This window comes from Phyllostomus discolor, chromosome 7, assembly GCF_004126475.2.
Source record: "Phyllostomus discolor isolate MPI-MPIP mPhyDis1 chromosome 7, mPhyDis1.pri.v3, whole genome shotgun sequence".
Classification (NCBI taxonomy): Eukaryota; Metazoa; Chordata; class Mammalia; order Chiroptera; family Phyllostomidae; genus Phyllostomus; species Phyllostomus discolor.
Genome location: NC_040909.2, coordinates 82,859,281 through 82,885,693, shown reverse-complemented (window position 1 = coordinate 82,885,693; position 26,413 = coordinate 82,859,281).

Below are 26,413 nucleotides of genomic sequence, written 5' to 3'. Positions count from 1 at the left end.
AACTTGGAAATTGATTTTTTTCTATTCTGAACAGTCTAACAATAACTTCTTTGCAGCTTAATATAACTGAAAAGAACTAAGAACCCTGTTTTGCTTTTTCTTACTAGTTTCAAATTCAGAGAGCTATATATGAAATAATTTCAGATAATTATTTCTACTTTTACATTAATAATATTAACCAGCATTTATAATTACTCTCATTTGCTAGTAATTTTAACTGTATAATCTCATGTAATCCTCCTTATGGTAGAATAAGGTACAGATGATTCTCACTCAAGTCTCATAAATAAAGGAATAGAAAACTAAAGAAATTTAAATAGTAAAGCTCATGCAGTTCTACCATGCTAAATTCTGAATTCAAAACTATCTCTTTTATACTTCAGAGTCGAAACACATCACAGTCTTATATGTATATAATTTAATAATTCTTAGAGAGACTTAATTTACAATCTATTTCAGTTAGAATTTATTGTAATATATAGCCTGAGCTATTTATGTTTGCTTCCCTTTTTTATTTTGCTTATAATCTTGTTTTGTTGTTTCATTTTATGATAGTAATCCTGAAGGGATTTCTTGAAATAAATATGTGAACTCTGTTACCCTGGAAAATTTGGATGCCTTTATAAGGAAATACACATTTGATATGTAATATGTAGAATTAATTTTTTGATGAAAATGATTTTTTAGAGGTTAGACTTCAGTTCAAAGCTACTCTTTATTTTTAGAATTAACTTCTTGGTTCATCTCAAATATTTTGTCTAATACATACAGATAAATTAATATGTACAAAGATAAAAAGATAAATAAATATAGAGAAGAAAATAGTATAATATTCTATATATTTTTTATTTTTTGTTTATCACTTTACACATTATGAACAAATTTTTACTTTTAATTTTTTTCTGTCATCAAGAAGTTTATTTATTTTCTTTTAAGTTGTTTTTTATTTTTTTAACTTTTTAAAATTGTTATTCAACTATAGTTGTCTCCATTTTACCCCACCACTCCCTCCTATCCCAGCCAACCCTGCTTCCTACATTTCATCCTACACCCTTTGGGTTTTGTCCATGTATCCTTTTTACATGTTCCTGAAAACCCTTCCTACTTTTCCCTGTGTACCCCCTCTGGTCTCCCCTCTAGTTACTGTCAGGTTGTTCTTAATTTCAATGTCTCTGCTTATATTTTGCATGCCTCCTTGTTTTGTTGATTAGGTTCCACTTACAGTAAGATCATATGGTATTTGTCTTTCACCACCACTTAGCATAATGTTCTCCAGTTCCATCCATACTGTCACAAATGGTAGGAGTTCCTTGTTTCTTTCTGCTGCATAGAATTCCATTGTGTAAATTTATCATAGTTTTTTGATCCATTCATTTACTGATGGGTACTTAGGTTGCTTCCAGCCCTCAGCTATTGTAAATTGTGCTGCTATGAACACTGGGATGCATGGGTTCTTTCTAATTGGTGTTTCAGTGTTCTAAGGGTATAATCCCAGCAGTGGAATTGTCAGGTCAAAAGGCAGTTCCTTTTTAGTTTTCTGAGGAAATTCCATACTGTTTTCCATAGTTGCTGTACCAGTTTGCATTCCCACCAACAATGAACTAGGGTTCTTTTTTCTCCACATCCTCTCTATCATGTGTTGTTTGTTGATTTATGACCACCATTTTGACCAGTGTGAACTGGTATCTCATTGTTTTAATTTGCATCTCTCTGATGGCTAGTGATGCTGAGCATCTTTTCATATGTCTCTAGGTCCTCTGTATGTCCTTCTTGGAGAAATGTCTGTTCAAGTCTTGCCCATTTTTAACTGGCTTGTTTATCTTCATTGATTGGAGTCATGTCAGTTCTTTATTTATTTTGGAGATCAAACCCTTGTCCAATGTGTCATTGGCAAATATGTTTTACCATAAACTTGGTTTTCTTTTCATTTTAATGCTTTTTTTTTTAGCCATGCAGAAGCTTTTTTGTTTGATGATATCCCATTTCCTTATTCTTTCCTTTATCCCTTGCTCTAGCGGACACATCAGTGAAAATATTGCTCTGTGGAATATCTGAGATTTACCTGCCTACGTTCTCCTGGAGGACTTTTATGTTGTCACCACTTATATTTAAGTCTTTTATCCACCTTGAATTTATTTTGGTATATGCTGTGAGTTGTTGAACGAGTTTCATTTTTTTGCATGTAGCTTTCCAGCTTTCCCAACACCATTTGTTGAAGAGGCTATTTCACTCCATTTTATGCTGTTTTCCCCTTTGTCAAATATTAATTGACCATAGAAACTTGGGTTTATTTCTGGGCTTTCTGTTCTCCTCCATTGTTTTATGCGTCTGTTCATATGCTAGTAGTAGGCTGTTTTGATTACAGTGGCCTTGCAATAAGCATGATATCAGGTATTGTGATTCCTCCTGCTTTGTTCTTTTTTTCCCAAATTGCAGAGGTTATTCAGGATCATGTATGGTTCCATATAGTTTTTTTAAATGTTTTTCTATATCTGTGAAATATGGCATTGGTTATTTAATAGGGATTGCATTGAATGTATAATTTGCTTTTTGTAGTATGGACATTTTAATGATGTTAATTCTTTGAATCCATGAACATGGTACGTGCTTTCATTTGTTTCTGTCTTCCTTAATCTCTTTCTTCAGTGTTGTGTAGTTTTCTGAGTGTAGACCTTTATCTCCTTGGTTATGTTTATTCCTAGGTACTTTATTTTTTTGTTGTTGTTATATGAAATGGTATTTTTTTCCTAATTTATTTTTTCCGATATTCCATTGTTGGTGTACAAAAATTCCTTTGATTTCTTAATATTAGCTTTGTATCTCCAGTTATGCCAAATTCATTTATTAGGTCTTGTAGATTTGGTGGACTCTCCAGGATTTTCTGTGTACATTATGATGTCATCTGCAAACAATGATAGTTATGCTTCTTCCTTTCAAATTTGGATGCTTCTTATTTATTCTTCTTGTGAGATTGCTGTGTCTAGGACTTCCAGTACTATGCTGAATAGAAATGATGAAAGCAGACATCCTTCTCATGTCCATGATCTTAGTAGGAAATATTAAGTTTTCACCCATTAAGCATGATGTTGGCAGTAGGTCTCTCATACCTGGCCTTTATTATGTTGAGGAATGCTCCCTCTATTCCCACTTTGCTGAGTGTCTTAATCATAAATGGGTGCTTTACCTTATCAAGTGCTTTTTCTGCATCTGTTGATATGATAATATGATATTTGTCTTTTCTTTTGTTTATGTGGTGAATTATGGTTATTGATTTGTGAATATTGAACCATCCTTGCATATCTGGGATGAATCCCACTTTATCATGTTGTATGATCTTTTTAATGTCCTGCTGGAGGCAGTTTGCCAATATTTTGTTGAGGATTTTAGCATCTATATTCATCAGTGATATTGGCCTATAGTTTTCTTTGTTGTGTCTTTATCTGGTTTTGGGATTAGGATGGTGCCAGCTTCACAAAATGTGTTTGAAAGATTTCCATCTTCTTGGGTTTGTTGGAACAGTCTGTAAAGGATAGGAGTAAGTTCTTCCTTAAATGTTTTGTAGAATTCTCCTGTGAGACCATCTGGTCCAGGGCTTTTGAGTGCCTGGAGTTTTTTTGATTACCACTACAATTTAATCTGCTGTTATTCATCTGTTCAGGCTTTCTGCTTCTTCTTCATTGAGTTTTGGGAGATTATATTTTTCTAGAAATTTGTCCATTTCACCTGCATTTTCAAATTTTTTGGCATATAGTTGCTCATAGTAATTTCTTACAGTCCTTTGTATTTTGTGTTATCAGTTGTAATCTCTCCTCTTTCATTTGATTGTGTCTATTTGGGTCATCTCTCTTTTTTTTCTTGATGAGCCTGCTTAAAGGCTTGTCAGCTTTGTTTATATTTTCAAAGAACCAGCTCCTGAATATATTTATCCTTTAGAATTTTTCTTTTAGTCTCTATGTCATTTAATTCTCCTCTGATCTTTATTATTTCCTTCCTTCTACTTACTCTGGGCTGTCTTTGTTATTTTTCCTCCAGTTCTTGTAGATGTAAGGTATGTTGTTTATTTGAAATATGTCTACCTTTATAAGGTAGGGCTGCATTACTGTGAACTTTCCTCTCAAGACTGCTTTCACTGTGTCCCATAAGTTTTGGGTTGTTGTGAGTTCATTTTCATTGGTTTCCAGAACTTTTTTATTTCTTCCTTGATCTCATTCTTAACCCATTCATTGTTTAATAGCATGCTATTCAATCTCCACAAATTTGAGTGTTTTCAAATTTTTCCCTTGAGGTTGGTTTTTTGTTTAAGTTCCTTGTGGCGGGAGAAAATGCTTGATGTGATTTCAGTTTTCTTGAATTTGTTGAGGCTTGTTTTGTTTCCTACCATGTGATCTATCTTTGAAAATGTTCCATGTGCATTTGAAAAGAATGTGTAAGAATGTGTATTTTGCTTCTTTGGAATGTAAGTATATATGTGTGTATATATATATATATAATCAGTTAAATCCATTTGATCTACGACATTGTTCAATGCTGCAATATCTTTGTTGATATTTTATTTGGAAGATCTATCCATTTTTGACAGTGGGGTCTTAAAATCCCCTACTATAATTATGCAGCTCTCAATATCTTTCTTGAAGTCCTCCTAGATTTTCCTTATGTATTTGGGTGATCCTATGCTGGGTGCATATATGTTTACAATACTTATATCTTCTTGATGGATTATTCTCTTATTATGAAGTGTCCTTCTGGGTCTCTTTTATGGCTCTTTTTTTTTTTTTTTTTGAAGTCTACATGGTCCAATATGAGTATTGCTACTCTGGCTTTTTTTCCTGTCCCTTTGCTTCAATATTTTTTTTCCAACCTTTCACTTTAAGTATGTGTATGTCTTATGTTTGAGGTGGGTCTTTTGTAGGTAGTATATGTGTGAGTCATATTTTCTTATCCATTCAGCTACACTTTGTCTTTTGATTGGAACAATTAATCCATTCACCTTTAAGGTTATTAATGATAGACATTTATTCTTCCCCCCACTGTTGTGCCCATGTTCCTCTCTCTCACTCTTTTCCTTTGTCTTTTTTTAAAATATTTTATTTATTTATTTTTAGAGAGGGAAAGGAGGGTGAGAGAGAGAGAGAAAGAGAGAGAGAAACATCAATGTGCGGTTGCTGGGGGTTATGGCCTGCAACCCAGGAATGTACCGTGGCTAGGAATCGAACCTGGGACACTTTGGTTCCCAGACTGCACTCAATCCACTGAGCTATGCCAGCCAGGCCTTTGTCTTTTTATAGTAGTCCCTTTGGCATGTCTTGTAGTGCTGGTTTGGTGGAGGTGTATTCTTTGAGGTTTCTTTTGTCTGGGAAACTCCTTATTTCACCTTCCATTTTAACTGAGAGCTTCACTGGGTAGAGTAATCTTGGTTGTAGGCCTTTTGTTTTCATCACTTGGACTATCTCTCGCTATTCTCTCCTGGACTGGAGTGTTTCTGGTGAGAAATTAGCTGCTAGTCTTATCAGAACCGCTTTGTATGTTTCTTTTTGTTTCTCCCTTGATGCTTTTACAATTCTCTCTTTGTATTTAAAACTTGGCATTTTAATTATGTTATGTCTTGGAGTAGGCCTTTTGTGTTCATACTGATTGGAACTCTATGTGTTTCTTGTACTTGTATGTTTTTTTCCCTCTGCTAGTTTGGACAGTTTTCTGCCATTATCTTTTCAAACAGTGTTTCTATCCCTTGCTCCTTTCCTTGTCCTTCTGGCATTCCTATGATTAGAATGTTGCTGCATTTCATGTTAACTTGGAGTTCCCTTAAGCTATCTCCATATTTTTCTAGTATTTCTCATGAAGCTACTCTGCCTTGGTGTTTCTTTCCACCTTGTCTTCTATCTCATTAATTGGGCCCTCCATTTCATCCAGCCTGCTTTAATTCCTTCTAGTGTGTTCTTTTTTCAAAAATTGAATTTTTTTCTTCTGGTTTTTGTTTACAGTTTCTATTTCTTTTCTCATACTGTTGTAGTTCTTTCTCAGTTACTTGTAGCTGTTTATCAATCCCTTGGCATCCTTATCACCATTATTTTGAATTCTATATATGATAGCTTGCTTGCCTCCATTTCATTTAGCTCTTTTCATGGGGAGTCTTCATTCCCTTTAATTGCAGACTCTTTTTTTTGTCTCACCATTTTAGGTCACTTTTTTTGTTTGTTTATTTCTTAATGTTAGGCTTTGCTGATTGTCTTTGTAGGGTGAACTTCTATGGTAGGAATTCTATGGGATTCAGTGGTGTGGTATTTTTTATCTCATTGTCTGGAAGCTCTAGATTTGCCCATTCTTATGTTTGTGTGGGCTCTCTTGTTGTACTTGGGTTTTTACCTTTAGGTGGTTCCTTGTCGGTGGTTCCTCTCTTCCAGCATGTATATTAGTGTTTAGAGCTCCCGCCTACTCTTGTAGGTGATCAGTTGCAGGGGGAAGGGAAAAGGGATTAAGACAGAGAGTATTCTATGGAATTTAAAGTACAAATAAGTAGAGAAGAGATAGGAGATCCTTTTGATAGTATAGTATTAACCATGATATTTCACCCAAATATCAACTTGTAAAAGGTGGAAAAGAGATAAGACTCTTGTTAGAGGGGAGAAGGCATGCGAGCTAAATCCAAAAAACAGAGCACTTGTGGGAGGCCAGATGATGAGATATAGTGAGAGTAAAAGATAAAAATTAGGAGTAGTATGAGAGATAATAGAGTTAAGTACAAGAGTAATAAAGTTCCAAAAGATAGTGAAATGGGCTAAGATCAAGGAGGGGTACTGTGTAGTATTTGCAATTGTATAGAACAACAATTGTTTATAATAATAATGAAACAACAGTCATATGACAATAACTATATGATGTGAATAACAGGGATAGACACAAAAAAAGAGTAGTTTGATACTGGAACACAAGTGAAGTGAAAGAAGCAAAATTAAAATACCATATATGAGAGAGAACAGGGAAAACCAGTCAAACAATGCAGTTAATCAAAGAAAACTAAACAGAAAGAAGAGAAATAAAAAATACTAATAAAATAAAAGAAGTAAAAATAATGAAAAAATAATAATACAAATAAATAATAACATGCAAGTTATCTAGAATAGCAATGTGAAATTTGTCTCAGTTTCTCACTTGTTGGGATTAGCCTTGTGTCCCCTCTTTGGATCTGTCTCTGTACCTTTTACAGCTCCAGATCTCATTGTCTCACTTGGGGAGAAGGAAAAAAGCCTCTTGCTGACTTTAAACCCACCAAGTGAATTCTGCTGGTCTTCCTCGATTCTGCAGGCTAAGGGGGACTGAGTTACACTTTTCTCCCTTCCTATGGTTTTACAAGGATGGAGGACAGGTCTGGGCTGAAAAATTCACAGTGGCCCAGCCTCCAGCTCAGGTCCCCTGTGTGCTGCTGGGCCCCCACTGTCCATCTTCCCCAGGTTGCCACCTTTAATCCACCAGTTTTGCCATCTATGAGGTGCCCTAATTAAGGGCAACTCACACACCACCTTCTCCCTCTTTGCTGGCCTAGGTGCTGAGCACACTGAAAGTCTCTAAGGGTAGTTCAGCTCTCTCACTGAGTTAACTCTTTCTGGTGACTGCTAACTCCGTGAACACTGCTACCCTCCTCTGAACTGTCCATGTGAAGCACCTCCCTCTTCCTCTTCACATGGTGCAAGCCAGCCGCAGCAAGGGGAAGCCACATTTATAGCCAGCCATTGTACAAGAGTTCCTTAAACAGTGACTGAGAGCCTTTTTTTGAATGAAATCCTCTTCTTTAAGCCTGCCATTCTTAAGAAGTGTCCAGCTTTTCACATAGCCTACCTTTCTAAACTGACTGGTGACTATCCATGCCAGGGTCTGCCATGACCCAACTCTTTTCCCTTCTCCAGGTGTTACCTGGTCCCCCAATTTCTCTGACAATGACCTAGCTAGCATCCACAGCCCCAGCAGGTAAACACTGCCTCTGTGTGTCTCCCACTTAGACTCTATTACCCAAAGTAACTTCAAGCATCCAGGTCCATGTTGGTGCCACTCTCCTCCCTGTTTGGTAGGGCAGGGAGCTGTTGATTTGGCTTTCTTCCAAGGATCCTAAGTTAGGTGCTAGACTGGGGACTGCAGCAGCTTTGGACCCTGAACTGGTCCCAGGGAACTTACTGTCCCAATGCAATCTCCTTACTGTCTGTTTTTCAATGTCCTCTACAATTTTGGTCTCCAAACTTCATAGAAGTTGGGATTCCATTAGCTCTTCACTCTGTTCCTCAGAAAATTGGCTAGGTGTTCTAGCTGGGCACAGGGAGAACTGGGCTCCACTCCTACCTATCTTGCTGCCACCCTCCCAAAGCTACTCTTTAAGATTACTGAGTTGAGTGAGTTCTGAAATCTTTAAGTAATTATTTATAGACAATTTTTGTTGAAATAAATTTAATATGATATAACAAAAAAAGTGCAAACCCTATTTCCTGTTCTATTTTCTTCTTAGTCACTTTTATTAAATCTCTGATTTCTTACAATAATTCACTAGCAAATATTAAACAGGATGTCCTTTCTGCATAAGCAAACACAGAAAACAAGCAAACAAAAAAAGCAAGTCATTTAAGCTATACATTAAAGTTTCTTTAAAAGAACTTATACTGAGTTCAGCATTTAAAGGAAGATAACCCTTCTAACAATAAAAGGCTTGTCAATAAATATTCAGCCACATGCACAGAGGAAGTTATTTACTGACATACACTCATCCATTCCAGTAGTAAGGTTTTGGGTGTGTGACTACATATCTGTGTGTTGTCATTATCAAATGTGTATGTCCCTTTAGTTCTTGGTTGCTAGGAGCTGTCCCATGCATTGTAAGATGTTTAGTGGCATTCCGGTCTTTACCCACTAGATTTCAGTAGCAGATCCTTCACACTGGAGACAATCAAAATGATTCAATGTCAGAGGTACCTGGGGTGGGGTTGAGGAATAGACCCAGTATAGAGCCACTGATATATCACCATATTTTATAGTTAGAGTCTGACTACTCCATCTGTGAATATTTCCCAAACCTCTTTCAATTTTCTCAAGTAACATTGTTTGTTAGCTGACTGACAAAAGTAGAGTTTTAAGAAGGCTCTTCTAATCTTAAAGCACAACTGTCCAGGATGTTATCCTTAAAGGAAAAACTCTTTCTTGTTTTCTTTTTTTTTTAAATTTATTGATTTTAGAGTCAGAAGAAAGGAGGAGGGAGAAGTGAAGAGAGAGAGAATTTGTTGTTCTATTTATTTATGCATTCATTGGTTGCTTTTTATTGTATTCTGAGTGGAAATTGAACCTGCACCTTTGGCATATCAATGTTCCAACCAACAATGCTACCCCACCAGGGCCTTCTATTTTTCTTATTGGGTGAAAATATCAACTACATTGAAAAATGTAAATACATTTAAAAAGCATTATTATTATCATCTTTCCTATATAAGAAAGTTATCATATTATGCTAATATGTGTGTGTGTGCATGATTGTAGCATCTCTGTATTCAACCTACAAGAAATTAGGATATGCCAAAAAGGAGTTTTACTGAAAGATTATACAATATTTATATCAATATTGATTGGGTTTGAGGACAAAAATAGAATATTTGGCTTCATTTGCTTATAAAACAGTCATTTGTATTACTACACCACTTTAAAATATTCTTCTATAGGGCTTATACTTCTAAATCTCTTAAAACTATTGTTCCTTATGAGAAGATAAAATTCAATTTTAAGCCATTTTGAAGGTTAAATTACTTTTTCATCTTAAACTCAGAAATCCAATTGAGGACTTAATCCTTCTACATGATAATAAATGATTCCATTTTCATTTAGTTTTTGAAACAATTGTAGCAAGATTTTAAAAAATTGAACTCTCTCCAATGGAATTGCCAGAACTATGGTCTGCTATGAACTTTTCTTGATGCAGGATTCTGGTTTCACACAATAAGGCATTCTTTCGTTTTTATGAACCAAAGTCATTTTTATTACTTGTACAGTAAGAGTTTAAACTCTGACTTGTATAGTCAGAGTTTAAAATTGATAGGGAACTTAATGGTTCCTGTATTTTATAGAATAATGTGATTTTAAAATCAAACTAATATAGCTTGAGAAGCAGATGTTTTATACACAATGAGGATCATTTTCTGAAAGTTGGCTTATGTCCAAACTTGACTACCTACCTCTGTAAACCCAGAAAAGATTCTGATATTTTCTAAGCCTCAATTTTCTGTTTCATATGATAGAGTTGGTATAAAACCTGCATCTAATGGCTTAGCGAGGACTGAAAGAGGTGTGATGTTTAAAGTGCACAGTACAGTGAATGAACAAATAATTACTCAAGTTCCAAAGCAGAGCCACCTTTTAAGTACTCAAAAGTAAGTATCTCCCTGCATTAAGATACTGTTTCACAACTTTATTTAAGTGCTCCTGAAAAGAAAACCAGTAAACATACTTAAGCTCTTCCTAATCTCTCCCCACCTGCTAACACATCTATACCTAACCCATCAGAAACAGTGAGAACTATTTTATAAGAATGTTTGAGTGGGTATTTCCCCCTCAGAAGAAAGCATGGGTTCTCAGGCCTGGTTGGTGTGGCTCAGTGGACTGAGTGACAGCCTGTGAACCAAAGGGTCTCCAGTTCAATTCCTAGTCAAGGCACATAAGATGGGGATCTCCAGTAGAGGGTATGTGAGGGGCAACCATACATTGATGTTTCTTTATTGCTCTTTCTCCCTTCCTTCCCTGTGTCTAAAAATAAATGAATAAAATCTTTAAAAAAAAAGAAAGCATGGATTCTCAGATTTCTATCTTTTTATTCTGCAATAGTTCCTCAGGCTAAAGAATTTCCCCTAGGATTTCATTGCCTGCAATGTGTTTTGTTTTTTTTAGGGGGGTGTTTTTAGTTTGTCTTTCCACATTGAATTGTTCTATCCTGAAAGGTGACCAAAAAAGAAACATATATCTAAGAACAATACGGTATTAGTTTAACTCTTCTTGACAATAGGTACTACTCTGGCAAATAAAGGGAAGTGGTATACTGTGCATTAATAATGAAAGGTATAAGACATTTTTACTTTTCATAAATATAAATAGTTCATATATGAGTATAACATAACTTTTTAAGTTTAATATTTTAAAAATAAGTTGGAGATTAAATTGGAAACCTGTACTGCTATACAACTTTTCACTTTTTTTAACATCTTAAGAATTTTTTCTTCATTACTAGCAATATACTTTCTGAAAATAACATAGTATTATGCTATATTATTGTTATTCTATTTCAATTTTTTAAAAATACCTATGTACTTGCCATAGTAGACCAGCTTCTGCAGATGGCAGATGAGCCTAAAACATACTTACTCTGTCTGGGGTTGGGTTGGGTCTGGGAAACTGGACAAAACATGTTAAAATGAATCTGTTTTGTCTGAGAGAGGCAATGGGGCATCCAGAACTTGATTCAAGACAAAAAAGAATGCAGGTTAAGAGAACTAATCTTGATATATTTTCTTATCTTTTACCAACACTCTAGTTCACCCAAGCAACAGAAAAGATGAGCAGAAAGTGATAGCTGGGATACCATATGTTAGGCAGAGTTTCAGCCAGTCTCCCAGGTTTGGGACTTTACTGTTTAAACACAGCACACACCCAAGGGAGCCCTGTTGAATGCCATATGATGCTAAGCTTTCTGACCACAACAGAAAGTGTAGATGAACCAGAAACAAACTAGTTCTCTTAAAGATTGAAGGCTAGTATCGAATTACCTCAAGATCAGAGTAACTATGCAAATGGTCACTGTCACATATTTCATAATGAAGGAAAGGGACAAAAAAATAAAAATGTTTGAAAAGTTAATTTTATTTTAATATTGGCTGGGTTTATCAAAAGTAGATTATGTGAACCTTGGCTGCCAAACCACTGTGCCTGTATGAGATCAGTGGCAGGCAGAAGAGTTTCAGTGGCAAACAATAACATATGTTTAATTTAGTCTAGAAAACTCACACTCCTATTTCAGGTGCGCAATACTAAAATCAGTTTCCTTGGGGAAAATTGGACAGCTCTTTCACTGGATGAACATTAAAGCTGAATTTTGGTGAGAATGTGGGAGAAAAATAAGCATTCTTTCAATCAATATCTCTCACCCCAAATTTAAATTTTAAAAAACTAGTATTTAAAATTACATTGTGAAAGTGAATAATGAAAAGGATTTTGTTAATCTTTATCCCATCCCACTTTATTTTCCACCATAATTCATGTTGCCAACATTAGTAATATTTGTAAGTTGAAGTAAATGTTCCCAAAATAATGAAATCCAGCACCTGTTAAAACCAGCACTGTAATTATTATGGCCATGCCTCATTTTTAAGATACAGAGATACTCTATTAATTACCAAAAAACACAGACTGTTTGAGTGACATCCTTGCATTTTAACATACTTGTATAATTTTTTAACTTTATTTACATTTTGTCACTCCCTCAAACCATTCCTCCTGTTATTATTAAACTGCTCCACTTTCTTTCCAAACATAGGATATTTCCTGACAGCGCTCCTTGCTTAGAAAGAATTATGGATATGTATCTAAACTAGACTATTCATGACACCAATTGCCATAATCTTTAGGAATTATTGTAGACTTAGCATGGGCCCAAACTTGACTAGAGCCAGGTTGGAGGTGTGATCCAGGAGCTATTGATGGCCTTACCCCCTCACTCTACCCTCCATGTATTCACAGAGTTAAGCAGTGAACTATGGAAGGGATAAAGCCAGAGTGTACAAAAAAGCAAAGATTTAAGTCTGAGACAAATCAGTTTGGTTACACCATATGCCTGGACCCTCTGCTCCTAGTAACATTGACTTCATGAGCCCTCAGCCCTGTCTTTTACTTAAACTAATTGAAGTTAAATTTTTGTTCCTTGCAACAGAATTCTAATAAATATATAAACTTGCATCTGGAAATAGGAAATTTGCTTGGTCATGGGACAATAAGTATTTGTTCATCCTAAGAAGGAAGAGGCAAGCTATGTTACATGTTAGTTAAACAGTTTCATAAATAATTATTGGTCTCTCTTGAGATGACTGCTTATAAGGTTGGAGCCTTTGGAAACTGAGTGTTAAAATGTCATCATACAGAATGACATTGTGTAGTTCATATGGCCTTCGGCAAGTGCCATGAAAGATGCAAACTATAAACCAAGCCAGAACATCTGAAACTACACAAGAAATAGCTAAACAGCTAACCATCTTTTTCATTCTTCCAGTCATCAGCACTCCCAGACCTGAGGGATTTAGACTATCATAAGCTTGGTTGAACTAAAACAGTCGAGTATTCTGCCCCATACTGAGGTTAGTACATGCTTTAGGGATGAGGTTACTTTAGAAGGGTCAGGAACTGCTGCAGCTGCATGTTCTAGACCCTCCTTTGGACCTGTTGCTAAGCTGTAGAATTAATGCAGACAGAGCTTTCAGCATATCTGAGAGCACCTGGTAATCACAATATGTTATATATTTATAAGGCAGTGTTATTCAGAGTAGTCACTATATTAATAAAGTAAAAGCAGCTGCACCAGCAACAATTGAATAGAAGAAATTCGTAGCAGCAATAGTCCAGTAAAATAAGCTGATGTATGGAATTTTAGTGGCTTTAGGAAAATCACCCCATGATTTATCTACCAATGGTAATCAAAAAGACCTTACATGATTTTATTAATGTAAATAAAATTGACATCTCTCAATATGATCATTGACAAAATAGTATTCTGGTTAGAAGCATGTGGTGGGATGAATAACACTGGTTCTGTCCCTATTTTTTCATTGTTAGGGGCCCATTAGTTTCTTATTGTTTTTTTTTTTTATTTTTATTTTAGATTTTTATTTATTTATTTATTTTTAGAGAGGGGAGGGAGGGAGCCGGGGGGGAGAGAAACATCAATGTGTGGTTGCTGGGGGTTATGGCCTGCAACCCAGGAATGTACCCTGGCTGGGAATCGAACCTGGGACACTTTGGTTCCCAGCCCGAGCTCAATCCACTGAGCTATGCCAGCCAGGGCTTAGTTTCTTATTGTTTCCCATTGCTACAGTGGCTTCGGGTAGAGAGAGGTGACTTTCTTAGCAATATTCTAACACACACATTATTTACTTCTCCGTGTAAATTTAAGCCAAGTCTAGGTTATTAAAAAACACTTCAAATACAAAGAAAAAACCAGACAAGCACAAAAGTGGATAATCTGAATTAAAAGACACATTCTAGTGTTTTGTTTTTCAGAGCCCATAAACATGTTTAGTTAGCATTTCCATCTGCTTTTAGCTTTGAGCCTTTTCTGTCTCTGAAGTGAAATCCTAGGCTCTTCAAATCAAGGGCAAAATATAACAACAACCCCCACCCTGTGTCTCTAATCTGTTTATCTATTACTTATATTTAGTTCTTTCAATAACTCAGAGGAGGAGGTACACTGATATCACACAAATGCAGAGGATCTTAGAAACTACTATAGACAATCATATACCAACAAACTGGACAACCTAGAATGAATAGATCAGGTCCTAGATATACAATCTTCTAAGAACGAATCATGGAGAAACAGAGAATCTGAATAGACTAATTATGAGAAAGCAATGAAATCAGTAATGAAAAATCTCTCAACAAACAAGAGTCTAGGACCAGGAACTCAAAGAAGATTTAATACTTATCCTCAAATCATTCCAAAATATTGAAGGGAAAGGAACACTTTCAAACATATTTCATGAGACCAGTATTACCCTGATACCAAAACCAGACAAAGACATCACAAAAATTAAAAATTATAGGCCAGTACCCCTGAAGAACATAGTTGTAAAAATTCTTAACAAAATATTAGCAAATAATTCAATAGCACATTAAAAGGATCATACATCATGGCTAACTACAATTTGTTCCAGAGATGCAAGCATGGTTCAATGCCTGCAAATCAATCAACATGATCCACCACATTAAAAAGATAAAATATAAAAATCATATGATCATATCAATAGATGCAAGAAAGGCATTCAATTAATTCAACACCTCTATATGATAAAAACTCTCAAATAATTCAATATAGAGGAATGCATGTCTACATAATAAAGGGCATACATGGCAAACCCACAACTCACATTATACACAATGGTAAAAAGTTGAACACTTGTCCTCTAAAATCAAGAGCAAGACAAGGATGCCCACTCTCGCCACTTTTATTTAACATAGTAGTAGAAGTACTAACTACAGCAATTAGGTAAGATAAAGAAGTAATAGTCATTCCAAATAGGAAGAGCAAAACTGTCATTGTTTGCAGATGACTTGATACTTATGATAATTAGAGAGAGCCCTAAAGATTCCACCAAAAATAGCAGAATTAATAAATGAACTTAAAAGTTATAAATTTACACAATGGACTACTACTCAGTTGTGAAAAAGAATGAAATCTTACCTTTTTGTAACAACATGGATGGTTCTGGAGTATTGTGCTAAGTGAAATAATGTAGTCAGAGAAAGACAAATATTATATGATTTCAATTATGAGTGGGATTTAATGGACAAAATAAATAAGGTGCAGACAGACTCATGTATACAGAGAACAGACTGACAGCTGTCAGAGGGGAGGGGGTTGGGGACTGGATGAGAAAAGTGAAGGGATTAAACAAAGAATGAAAAATAACTAATGGACACAGACAACAGTATGTTGATTACCAGAGGAAAGAGGGGAGGGAATTGGTAGAATAAGGTGATGGAGGGATAAATGGTGATAGAAGGAGACTTGACTTAGGGTGGTAAACATACAATACAATATGAATAATGTATTATACATTTGTATTCCTGAAACCTATATAATTTTATTAACTAATGTCAACCAATAAATTCAATTTAAATTTTTTTAAATAAAAATATTGCAGGATACAAAATTAATGTATAGAAATATGTGTTTCAAAACACTCATGTTAAACTATCTGAAATTTTTTTTAAAATCCTATTTACAGTTTCATCAAATAGAATAAAATACCTAGAAATATATTTAAACAAACAGCTGAAAGATATGCATTCTATAAACTATGACATTGATGAAAGGAATTTGAGGATAACACACAAAAAAGATATCATGCTCATGCATAACAATTAATTCTCTTAAGTTGTCCATGCTACTGAAAGCAATCTACAAACTCAATTCAATCACTATCAAAATTGCAATGGTGTTTTTCACATAACTAGAACAAATAATCCTAAAATGTGTATAGAACCAGAAAGACCTCAAATAGTGAAAACAATCTTGGGGAAAAAGAGGAAACCTAGAGGTATGCTCCCTATTTCAAACTATGCTACAAAACTATAATAATCGAAAGCATGGTACTGGCATAAAAACAGACACATAATCAATGGAACAGAATAGAGGGCCCAGAAACAAACCCACACATATATGGCCAATTAATTTACTACAAAGGAGGCAAGAATATACAATGAGGCAAAGACAATCTTTTCAATATATGGTATTGAGAAAACTGGACAACCACATGCAAAAGAATAAAATGGACCCTTACAATTTATTGAATGCAATTAATAAACAAGAAAAATTACACTCACATAAATACTAATTTCTTCTCTGAGTGATTGTCACAAGCAATGACTACAAACTTTAGATGAGTTTATCCCTCCCACTAAGATGTTCGCCTTTGTCTTGTAATTCCTAATGACACAGCAATCTTAAAAGCAATGTCACATCTTCAGTACTCATTCAACAACCCAATTACAGTAAAATATATGCTCTACTAAGAGTATGCTATCTTTTGAATTAAGTAGTATTGGTGTTTTGTAGTTTCCTGTAGTTTCACTTTGTAATGTAAATATTAAACATATGCTCTTCTATATAAATGAGTTTATCAATACTTGTGTTTTATTCATTAAGTGGATTTACATCAACAAATCTCTGAGAAGAAAGAACATACAATAATGAGAAAAGCTACAAAAATGTGATTTGGAGCCCTGGCTGGTGTAGCTCAGTGGATTGAGTGTGGGCTGTGAACCAAAGTATCACAGGTTTGATTCCCAGTCAGGGCATATGCCTGGGTTGCAGGCCATGGCCCCCAGCAACCACACATTGATGTCTCTCTCTCTCTTTCTCTGTCTCCCTCCCTTCCTTCTCTAAAAATAAGTAAATAAAATCTTTTTTAAAAACTAAGGAAATCTGAATAAACTGTGAACATCAGTTAATAATAATTTGTGATTTGGAGCATCACATAAAACCTCACCAATTTCATAACATTTACTGAGCTTGGACAAGTTCAAAGGGAGACTTTGGTACCTAATGCCACCTAAGCTACCACCTCTAAAATGCCTGCAGGTATAATAATCTGGCTCATTATTGTATTGGATGCCTCTTCCGATATAATAAAATAAATGTTTCTCAATATAAAATGAAATGTGTCTGCCAGCATTCAAAGTAGAAGTAATGTCCAAATTTATAGGAAATTTATGGCACTCTTCAATCATCAAGGTACAAAATTGAATTTGCATGATAAAATGAGGAATTTTAGAACATAGACTTTTCTAATATTTATGAAAGAGAGGCAGATGTAAACTTAGAACTGCACATTTTAATAGAAAATGTAGAATGCTCAGAATAAATGTTCTCAGTCAAAAAAATCTACAAGTTATGTGACTGCTTCTTTAGTGAGCAGTTTTTAATTCCACTTGTTTGCCTAAGAAAATGTATTCTTTATAATGCAAGTCTTAAATTTAGATAGTAACAATCAAGGTCATCTGATCAATCAAAAAATTACATGGAGTCTATTTTATAGCAAAATTGTTGCTGATATAATTATTATTAAGAATGCTGACATTTAGCTCTGGCTGGTGTGACTCAGTGGATTGAGTGCTGACCTGTGAAGCAAAAGGTCACTGGTTTGATTCCCAGTCAGGGCATATGCCTGGGTTGCAGGCCAGGTCCCCAGTTAGGAGTATGCCAGAGGCAACTGATCAGTGTATCTCTTGCTCATACATGCTTCTCTCCTTCTCTTTATCCCTTCCTTCCCTTCTCTCTAAATATAAGTAAAATCTTTTAAAAAATGAGTATTGACATTTATAACCTTATTCAGATCTTAATAGTGAACATTAATGTAAGATCACTAACTCCCTTCCAATGTAACATATCTTTAGAGACATGAACAATTTTAGAAAAGTGAAAAGTCATGGAGACTAGAGATAAGTACATAATAAAAAAGCAGTGAGAACAGGATATTTTATGTACGTCACCATAGATCAATAGAAAATAAGTTACTCTTTGTCACTCTTTATGTGAATATGTATTTCCTTTCCCTGTATGGCATGTGTGTATGTAGAAGAATAAAGACAAAGTACAATGTTTGAGAAATATTAATTGTAAACACATTTTAAAGAATTGAGATAAATGAGTGAGATATTAGTCAAATTTCAATAACTGAATTTAAATTTATCAACTGCTTCAATAGTATAACTTACTACTATCTGATTATATTTCAAGAACATGAGCATACAAGTTTGAATTCTAGATCAGAATATATTATATTACATGATAGTCATACCAACAAGGGGTTTTAAATACTGGCAAAACAATGAGAAAGGCTCAGATTTTTCTAGAGTTCTTTAAGAAGCTGAAAGAATATTATCAAAAGTTTGTACTGATAAGTTGGCACACTTCACCAGAAAGTTTTCCATATCAGAGTATATCTTATAATAAATCCATTATGATAGTATCTTAAAATGTATTTATTGTAATCAAATACCTCCTAATGTGCCAGGAGAATTTGTCTTTTTTGCATTTCCTTTATTTCTTGGGATCCACTGCTTTATTTATGCCTGTCTCTTAGTTAGAATTATTAGCATTTGACCATGTTTATTGATATGTATGTTCACATATCCAACTATATCCATTAGTTTTATATATAATAAATTTAATATAACATATTTAATGTATTTATGACATCTCATCAAATCAAATTAAATATCAAAATGATATTGAATCTTGTAAACCTCATTTGACTGTTCTAACAGTGTAATTGTCCCTTTCTTGAGGTGACATAATGGTATTAATTTTGAAATATTTTTCCTGATCTAGCACTTCTGGCTCTAAGGCTAACAAATGAAAATTCACTTTTCATTAATAAATTATAAATTGATTACAAAAATTCTGAACACTAATAAACATAAAACAAAATAAACAAGATATCTTTTAAAAAGTTTATGTATGACAAAAGTCAATTTTATTCATTCTAATATCCATTATGATGAATTAGTCTAGCTAAATGTTTAAGACATTACCAAAACTGGTACTTGCTTTGTGCTGAGTGGACCCAGTCATGGAATAGTAAATTAGTATATTTTGTTGATTCTTTACCATTATTGACAATTTAAAATATTACTCTGAATAGTACAGATCAAATGTGACTTTCTTATTCTTATGTGGCCAAGCAGATAACAGATAATGACCTCCTAGTGTGCAACAGTTTTTCTGGACTTTAATAAGCTGATTTGAAAATCTAGACAATGCATCTTGGGGTTAAAGAAGAAAGCTTCCAACAACCCCATTAATCTGATCAATTACTCTTGCATTTTGTTTGCAGAATTCAATTTTAATAAAATTGATTTTATTTTTTTAACAAAGAACTTCCCAGGCTTTGATGTAATGTGTTTACAAAAAGCCTCCAAAATTTCAATGAGAAGGTAAAGGGACAGACATTTCTAAATTTTAATAAAAACCTAAGCTATCAACAAACATCAAATAGGGCAGATTGGAAAAGCAAATATATCTGAGGAGTGTGTTGCTCTTTACAAAAGTCATGTAAGTAAATCAATAATTTTGCACTTAAGGCACTGAATAAAGACACCACTTTCCTTGGTAGCTTTATAAGAAAGGTTTGAGGTCAATGGAAAGGCCTCAAATAACTGTTTACCATCCATACGCTGCTTTTCTATCTACACTGAAGACATTTCTCATAATGTTGATTTATAGATGCACTTAAAAAGGGCAATCAGGAAGGGTGCTCTTTGGGGTAAGTGTCCACTATGGGAAGAACAGTTGAAGAGAGGCTTCAACTAAGTTTCCTAGTGTCAGAAAATTCAGTAATATCAATCAAAGTGTTTGGATACAGACTTCAATCCAAGAATCACTGTGTTTAATGCTTTCTTCTCTCCTAGTTCTATTCTTCTCAAACTTTAAACAGCATTTTTAAGATGAAGTTTTGAATAGATATGCATTTGAAAACAAGTAGTGAATAGAATGATGCAAGTGACTTATTTAGCTGGCATCTTTCATTTTATTCCTGTACTCTTAAAAAGAAAGGTAAAAATTTAAGCTTCAGTAAGGAAGAAAAATGAGACAAAATATTTTTTTGGTTAAATGTTAATATAACATATTTATTTTTCTGCAGAAAATTATAGTTTTTTTCCCCAATAGCATTTCAAAACTATTTGGCTTTCCAGAGAATAATTACTAAATTTAGAAAAAGAAAAGACATAAAATTTAGGCCCAAAATATCACAATACTTTTATGTATAAGCTATTTCCAGGTGTCATATATGTATCATATATGACAGATATATCATATGTGACAGATTTCATATTTGGATATTTTCTCTGAAAGATTGTTTCAGTGAATAAGTAAATATTCACTGAATATTGAAAGTAAAAATCTCAATATAAATATGTCTGTTTGCTATGCAAATTGATTACTCAATTTGCATCCTGTGATAGCCAAGAAAGGGGTTTTCTGAGACTAAATAGTCTCTAAAGACTAGGGACCACGATACATACTTAATTTGAAGTAACTCTTTGTCAAAGGAATTGACTGAAGAAAAGCTGAGGATGTAGGTACAGCAGAATCTCGAACAACATGGATGTCAGGGTCACTGACCTTCTTGCAGCCAAAAATCTGTGTAAAATTTTTGACTCACTGAAAACTTAGTTGGTTCTTGGTATCTAAAGACAATTGATTCTAGGGCCCCCTTGGGTACCTAAATCCAAAGATGCTCAAGTCCCTGTTTAAAGTGGTATAGATCAATGCATACAGCTGGCCCTCTGTGCCAGCAGACTCCCAACAATGGATGGAAAACAGTATAGGGTTAGGGTTTGACCCTAGGGTTTGACTTGATGTAGGCTCTTAACTCTTGGCTCTCCCTCATGGCTCTTGGCTTGTGTTGCTCTGACTTGGGACTTTTGGCCCCAGGCACACTTGGATGCTCTGGGTCTTTGGCTCTTCCTCCCTACATGGACAGCAGTGCTCATAAGACTGGCAAACACCAGGCCCACCAGAGCCTTAGGTTCCACACAGTTGAAAGCTTGCTCCTGTAGGCAGGGTACCACATTGGGACAAGTGCCTCACTGGGTTCCAGCCTCTGAGACACTATGATCCAGTGCAGCAGGGCACATGGTCCAGGAGACTGAGAGCTGTGCACCCCAGATCCTGAAAGAGAGAGCTACTGCAAGGGGATAGTGACTGCAACGTGTGAGCGCATATTCCAGAGAGATGCAAATCTGGTTGCATGGCTGTCTTAAGTTCTGAAAGGGCAAATAAGGAAATGGGGGACTTATGGGTGTGGTTTTGGCTTGTAAACTTTTGGGGAGCAAGAGAGGTTCTGGGACTTGGCAGAGAAGGGCTCAAAGCAGGAGTATTTTCAGCCCATCCCAACTTGGAAGCTTGTTAATAAAAACCTGTTTCCTTCAGCACAAATCTTAGGGTTATGTATCAAGGTGACAAATGGCTGAAACCCCACGCTACATGGTTACATATATAGGCCTCAAATAAACCAATGAGGGGGTGAAAATCAATTTAACCACCAAAAAAGCATTAAGTGGGGTATATTTAGTGCCTGGACTCAAATGGTTGGTGATCATCTTCAGCTATAACCTTAGGTGAGTTTTGAAACTTGCCCATGCTTCAGTTCCCTCACCCATGGCAAGGACATTATAATGTCATTTCTCAACTGGCTATTAAATCATATAAAGAGAAATGATTACTGGTTCATTAAAAAAACCCATAGACTTTGCACTTTCTAGAATATAGTGGGGATGAGACCATGTGTGTCCTGTACATTGCTCTATACCATATACCTGGTGGTCATAGGCTCTCAAATATTTGCTGAATGAATCAACAGATGAATAAAATCTTGGCACCCATGGTTAGAAAAATACAAGAATGAGTGAGGAATACAGTCCCTGAGTCCATGGAAATTATGCTCAAAATGTGTTAATAAAATGAGACAATAAATTTAAGAAACTGAGAGACAAACTAGAAATAAGATAATGCACCTGCCCTTACAGAGCTCAGAGCACAGTATGTAATTTCTGATAAATCATTTTCCTCTAAAATAAAACATACTTCCATCAACCATCTCAGCAGCAGTTGAAACAAGACTTTCTAACTCTGTGTGAACAAAACCATGTTGCTAGTGTCCTGTGAAATTCAAAAGAGGAAATGTTATTAACAAAAGCCTGGGTGTAGATGATTCAGAAACAGTGTAATGATTTATATGATTCAATCTGAAAGTCAGCCAAATTAGGGGGTTCACATACGTGTGTTATGTGTGTGTATGTGTGTGATTATGTGAAAATTGGAGTTTATTCTTACACTATTATTTATTAATTAATTTGTGTTTTTCTGTATGAACAACTGTACACTTATTTTTGCCCACTCTTGGGTGTGTGTATACATTTCTTTTGCTTTTAAGAGTAGAAAAAGATTATGTATATATAATCTGAGTTAACTTTTTAAACTGCACTCTTTTACAATGGTTATGACCAACAAAATTAAAACTAGTGTTCTTTCTGTGAATTATGTGTGTATGTGTATCTGTAAATAATTATTTTGAGTTTTCTATTTTATTTCCTGATGTTATGAAAGAAAATAAGTCTTCTAAACCCCTTGGTTGAGTTATATTACCTATATTTAAATATTCTTGATTCACGATATTACAGGCAAAAAAATAACATTTAGTGAGTATGATAAAATAAAGTATATCCTCTACATAAAAATATATTTTCAAAGCAAAGAAAATTAAAACATAAAATCCCCATTAACTAATGGAAATGTCACTTTTATTGCCTGGAAGTCTAGAATATAATTAATGTTGAGCTTTTTTATTGCCAAAGCTGATTATCTAAACAATTATAGCTTTTCTGATTTAAATACTTTTTCATCAGAAAATATTTTATACACTATCATTTGCAGAATATTATGATTTGACCTCCTAAAATATCCATGTTCCCACTGAAAAGATTTATTAAAGTGGCAATAAAAGCTCTGTAATGGATCACATTCACACTGCATGGTAAAAACTAATGCTCTGTACAAGGAAGCACTGCACATGAATAGGAATTCTGCTCCTTTCTCTGGGGAAGCCTGGACAAATTTGCCTTCTATGTTGTTTCTATTTGTGTGTGACTGTTCTTCCAAATACTGGACAAGAAATATTGTAATTGCCTATTTCAGACCTCAGTGAGTCCAATACAGGGGTAAAAAAGAGATCACATATTCAGACTTTTTTTGTTCTGTTTAGTTATTCAAATATATAATAATATATGTGAATATAAGTTTTCCAGTTTTAACAATTTGAATGAACTGAGAAATGGCAGGTGGAATATATGTTTAGGATCTTAATGATTCCACTTCCTATTTAAACTTACCTCACAGAATTATACAAAGCACTCACTATACCTTTTGTTTTTTATACAATTTTCTCCCCCATCCTCTTTTGGATAGAATCTTCAATTTTAAAATGTTTACATAGTAAAATTTTATAAATAGAATGTCAAATAAAGTGGAATTTCATATTCTCATATAAGGACAGAATGGATTAGGGTCCACTATTTCCTTGCAAGCTTTCAATAAGGTGGATAAACAACTTCTAGAAACAGCAAACTTGACCTACAGTGGGATACAGTTTTACTGTGATCCAACCTTGCACTGGTATTTTGAGTAGGCTTTGCTACATAGTAACTTGATAGCTTTTCTTTGGGGGAAATTGGTTTTGTAACAATTTATTTCTGGTTGTTTTCTCTCAAAAAGGTTATTGAGCTTCAGACTGACTTCAGTGTAAAATTTCTAAACCCTAAATGCAAGTAGTATTGGCCTATTGTTTCAGAATCCAAAATGGGGAAAATAACAGATATTACAGTACTGGAAGTAAGAAGTACAATTCAATAATGTGACTCATAGTTCATCTTATATTCAATAATTCAACAAGTATTTATTAAGGACCTATGATAAGGCAGAACACTGGATTTTTCCCTTCACATGTATGTGTAATTAGGACAATTTACTAGAACCCACTAAAATCTATGGTATTCACTCCACTAAACTGGAAACTTCTTGAATTATGATTATTTAAGTAATTTTACAAACCTATATTTAGCTAACTATATTATAATTACATTCTATTCAACAAAAGACAATAATTTAGAACATTTATCCAGAGAATACAAGATTGTTTGAATTATGACTATATTTGAGGTCACCTGGTTCAATTTTCTTAACCATAGTGGTAATTTTCTCTATTCTACAAATCTCTACTCTCTTCTTACAGTGGCACAGAACTGATTACCCCACAGAGTTACCAGTTCAGTTATAATAATATTTAAAATTTCTATGTGCTATAAATATTTTTATAATTTTTAACAAGCAATCTCTCATTTATCCAAATGCTGACTCTCTGATTGTCATTGCCAATTTTATACACAGGAAGGTATGAAAAAACGTGCCTGTTCTACAGCTAATCAATCAGGAAACCTGGATTCAAACATAAACAATTTGTGACCATCTTATCTTTATTCTATTATAAGCCCTTTCGATACTAAGTGTTCAGTAAACACATAGCAACTTTGTCAGAATACATTAGAACATAGAAAAAGAGAAAAGAAGACAGTAGAAAGGTTGGCAGATATTGATTCATACAAAATATTTGTTTACACTTATAAAACATATTTGTTTAAAGAAGTGTATTTTCCTGACTAGTGTGTCTAGAGGATTGAGTGCCAGCCTGAGAACCAAAGGGTTGCCAGTTCAATTCCCAGTCTAGGGCACATGCCTGGGTTGCAGGCCAGGTCCCCAGTAGGGGACGTGTGAGAGACAACCACACATTGATGGTTGCCTCTCACACAAAGTTTATCTCTCTCTCTCTCTCCCTGTCCCTCTCTAAAAATAAATAAATAAAATCTTTGAAAAACAGAAGTGTATTTTGAGGAGAAAAAAACATGGAGCCGAGAGGTGTGGAATAGAAAATACATAATGTAAGCTGTTTTGCTAATTGCTTTATTACCGCAACAAATCAGTACAGAGAATGTCCCATGCAAAATAACACAATAAAGGTTCCAAGACTGAGGTGTTCCCTTACTGGAGACAGTTGATTTTGGTCTCTGGTGTTTGGAATTTAGGCTAACATCCTTGTTTGAGCCTGGATCACAGTGTATGTGGCCCAGCCCATACATTTACCATATCTAAGAACAATAGTTGCTTGGCCCAGGTGTTTAGTTTCCTGTGTTCTGTAACCTTCCACAGTGCAGTGGTCCTGAGTAAATTAAAAGATCAGAAACACAGTAAGAATTTAGGCCAGAAACCAAAAATGAACTTTGAAAAGTTATTTTTATTTTGGTCAGAAGAAGCAATAATGTGTACAGAGAGAATAGCAGTTCAATGGCTATTGCAATGATCCTGTCAAGTGATGATAGAAACTGACATGAAGAAGTAGTCTAGCTGACCCTTGCACACACAACTATTGTAAGTTTTCAAAACTTACAGTTTTGAAAGGCACAGGTCCAATTACAGGCAGATTTTTTTTCAATAAATACCTGTACTGTTCATATTTTTAAAATTTATCTGGTATTAACTAAATAAATTTGTTTTGTTTTATTTTTAATTTTTTATTATTATTCTATTATGGTAGTCCCAATTTTTCCCCCTTGGTCCTCCTCTGCCTGGCCCATTTCCCACAGTCAATCTCTACAACATTGTCTATGCACATGGGTTATTCATACATCTTCTTTGGCTACTCCCTTCAACTCCATTCTACCATTATCTCCCTCCCACTGCTCCTCTGGTCATTGTCAGTCTGTTCCTTGTTTCCATGCATCTGGCTCTATTTTGCTTGTTAGTTTATTTTGTACATTAGATTCCCTTTATATGTAAGATCAGATGGTATTTTCCTTTCACTGACTGGCAGATTTCATTTGGCATAACATTCTCCAGTTCCACCCATGCTTTCCCAAAAGGTAGGACTTCTTTCTTTCTGCTGTGTAGTTGTCCATCATGTAAATGTACGACAGTTTTTCAAATGTTCCACACATTTATTGATGGGCACTTAGGCTGTTCCCAGCACTTGGCTATTATAAATAACACTGCTATGACCTAGGGATGCATAAGTTCTTC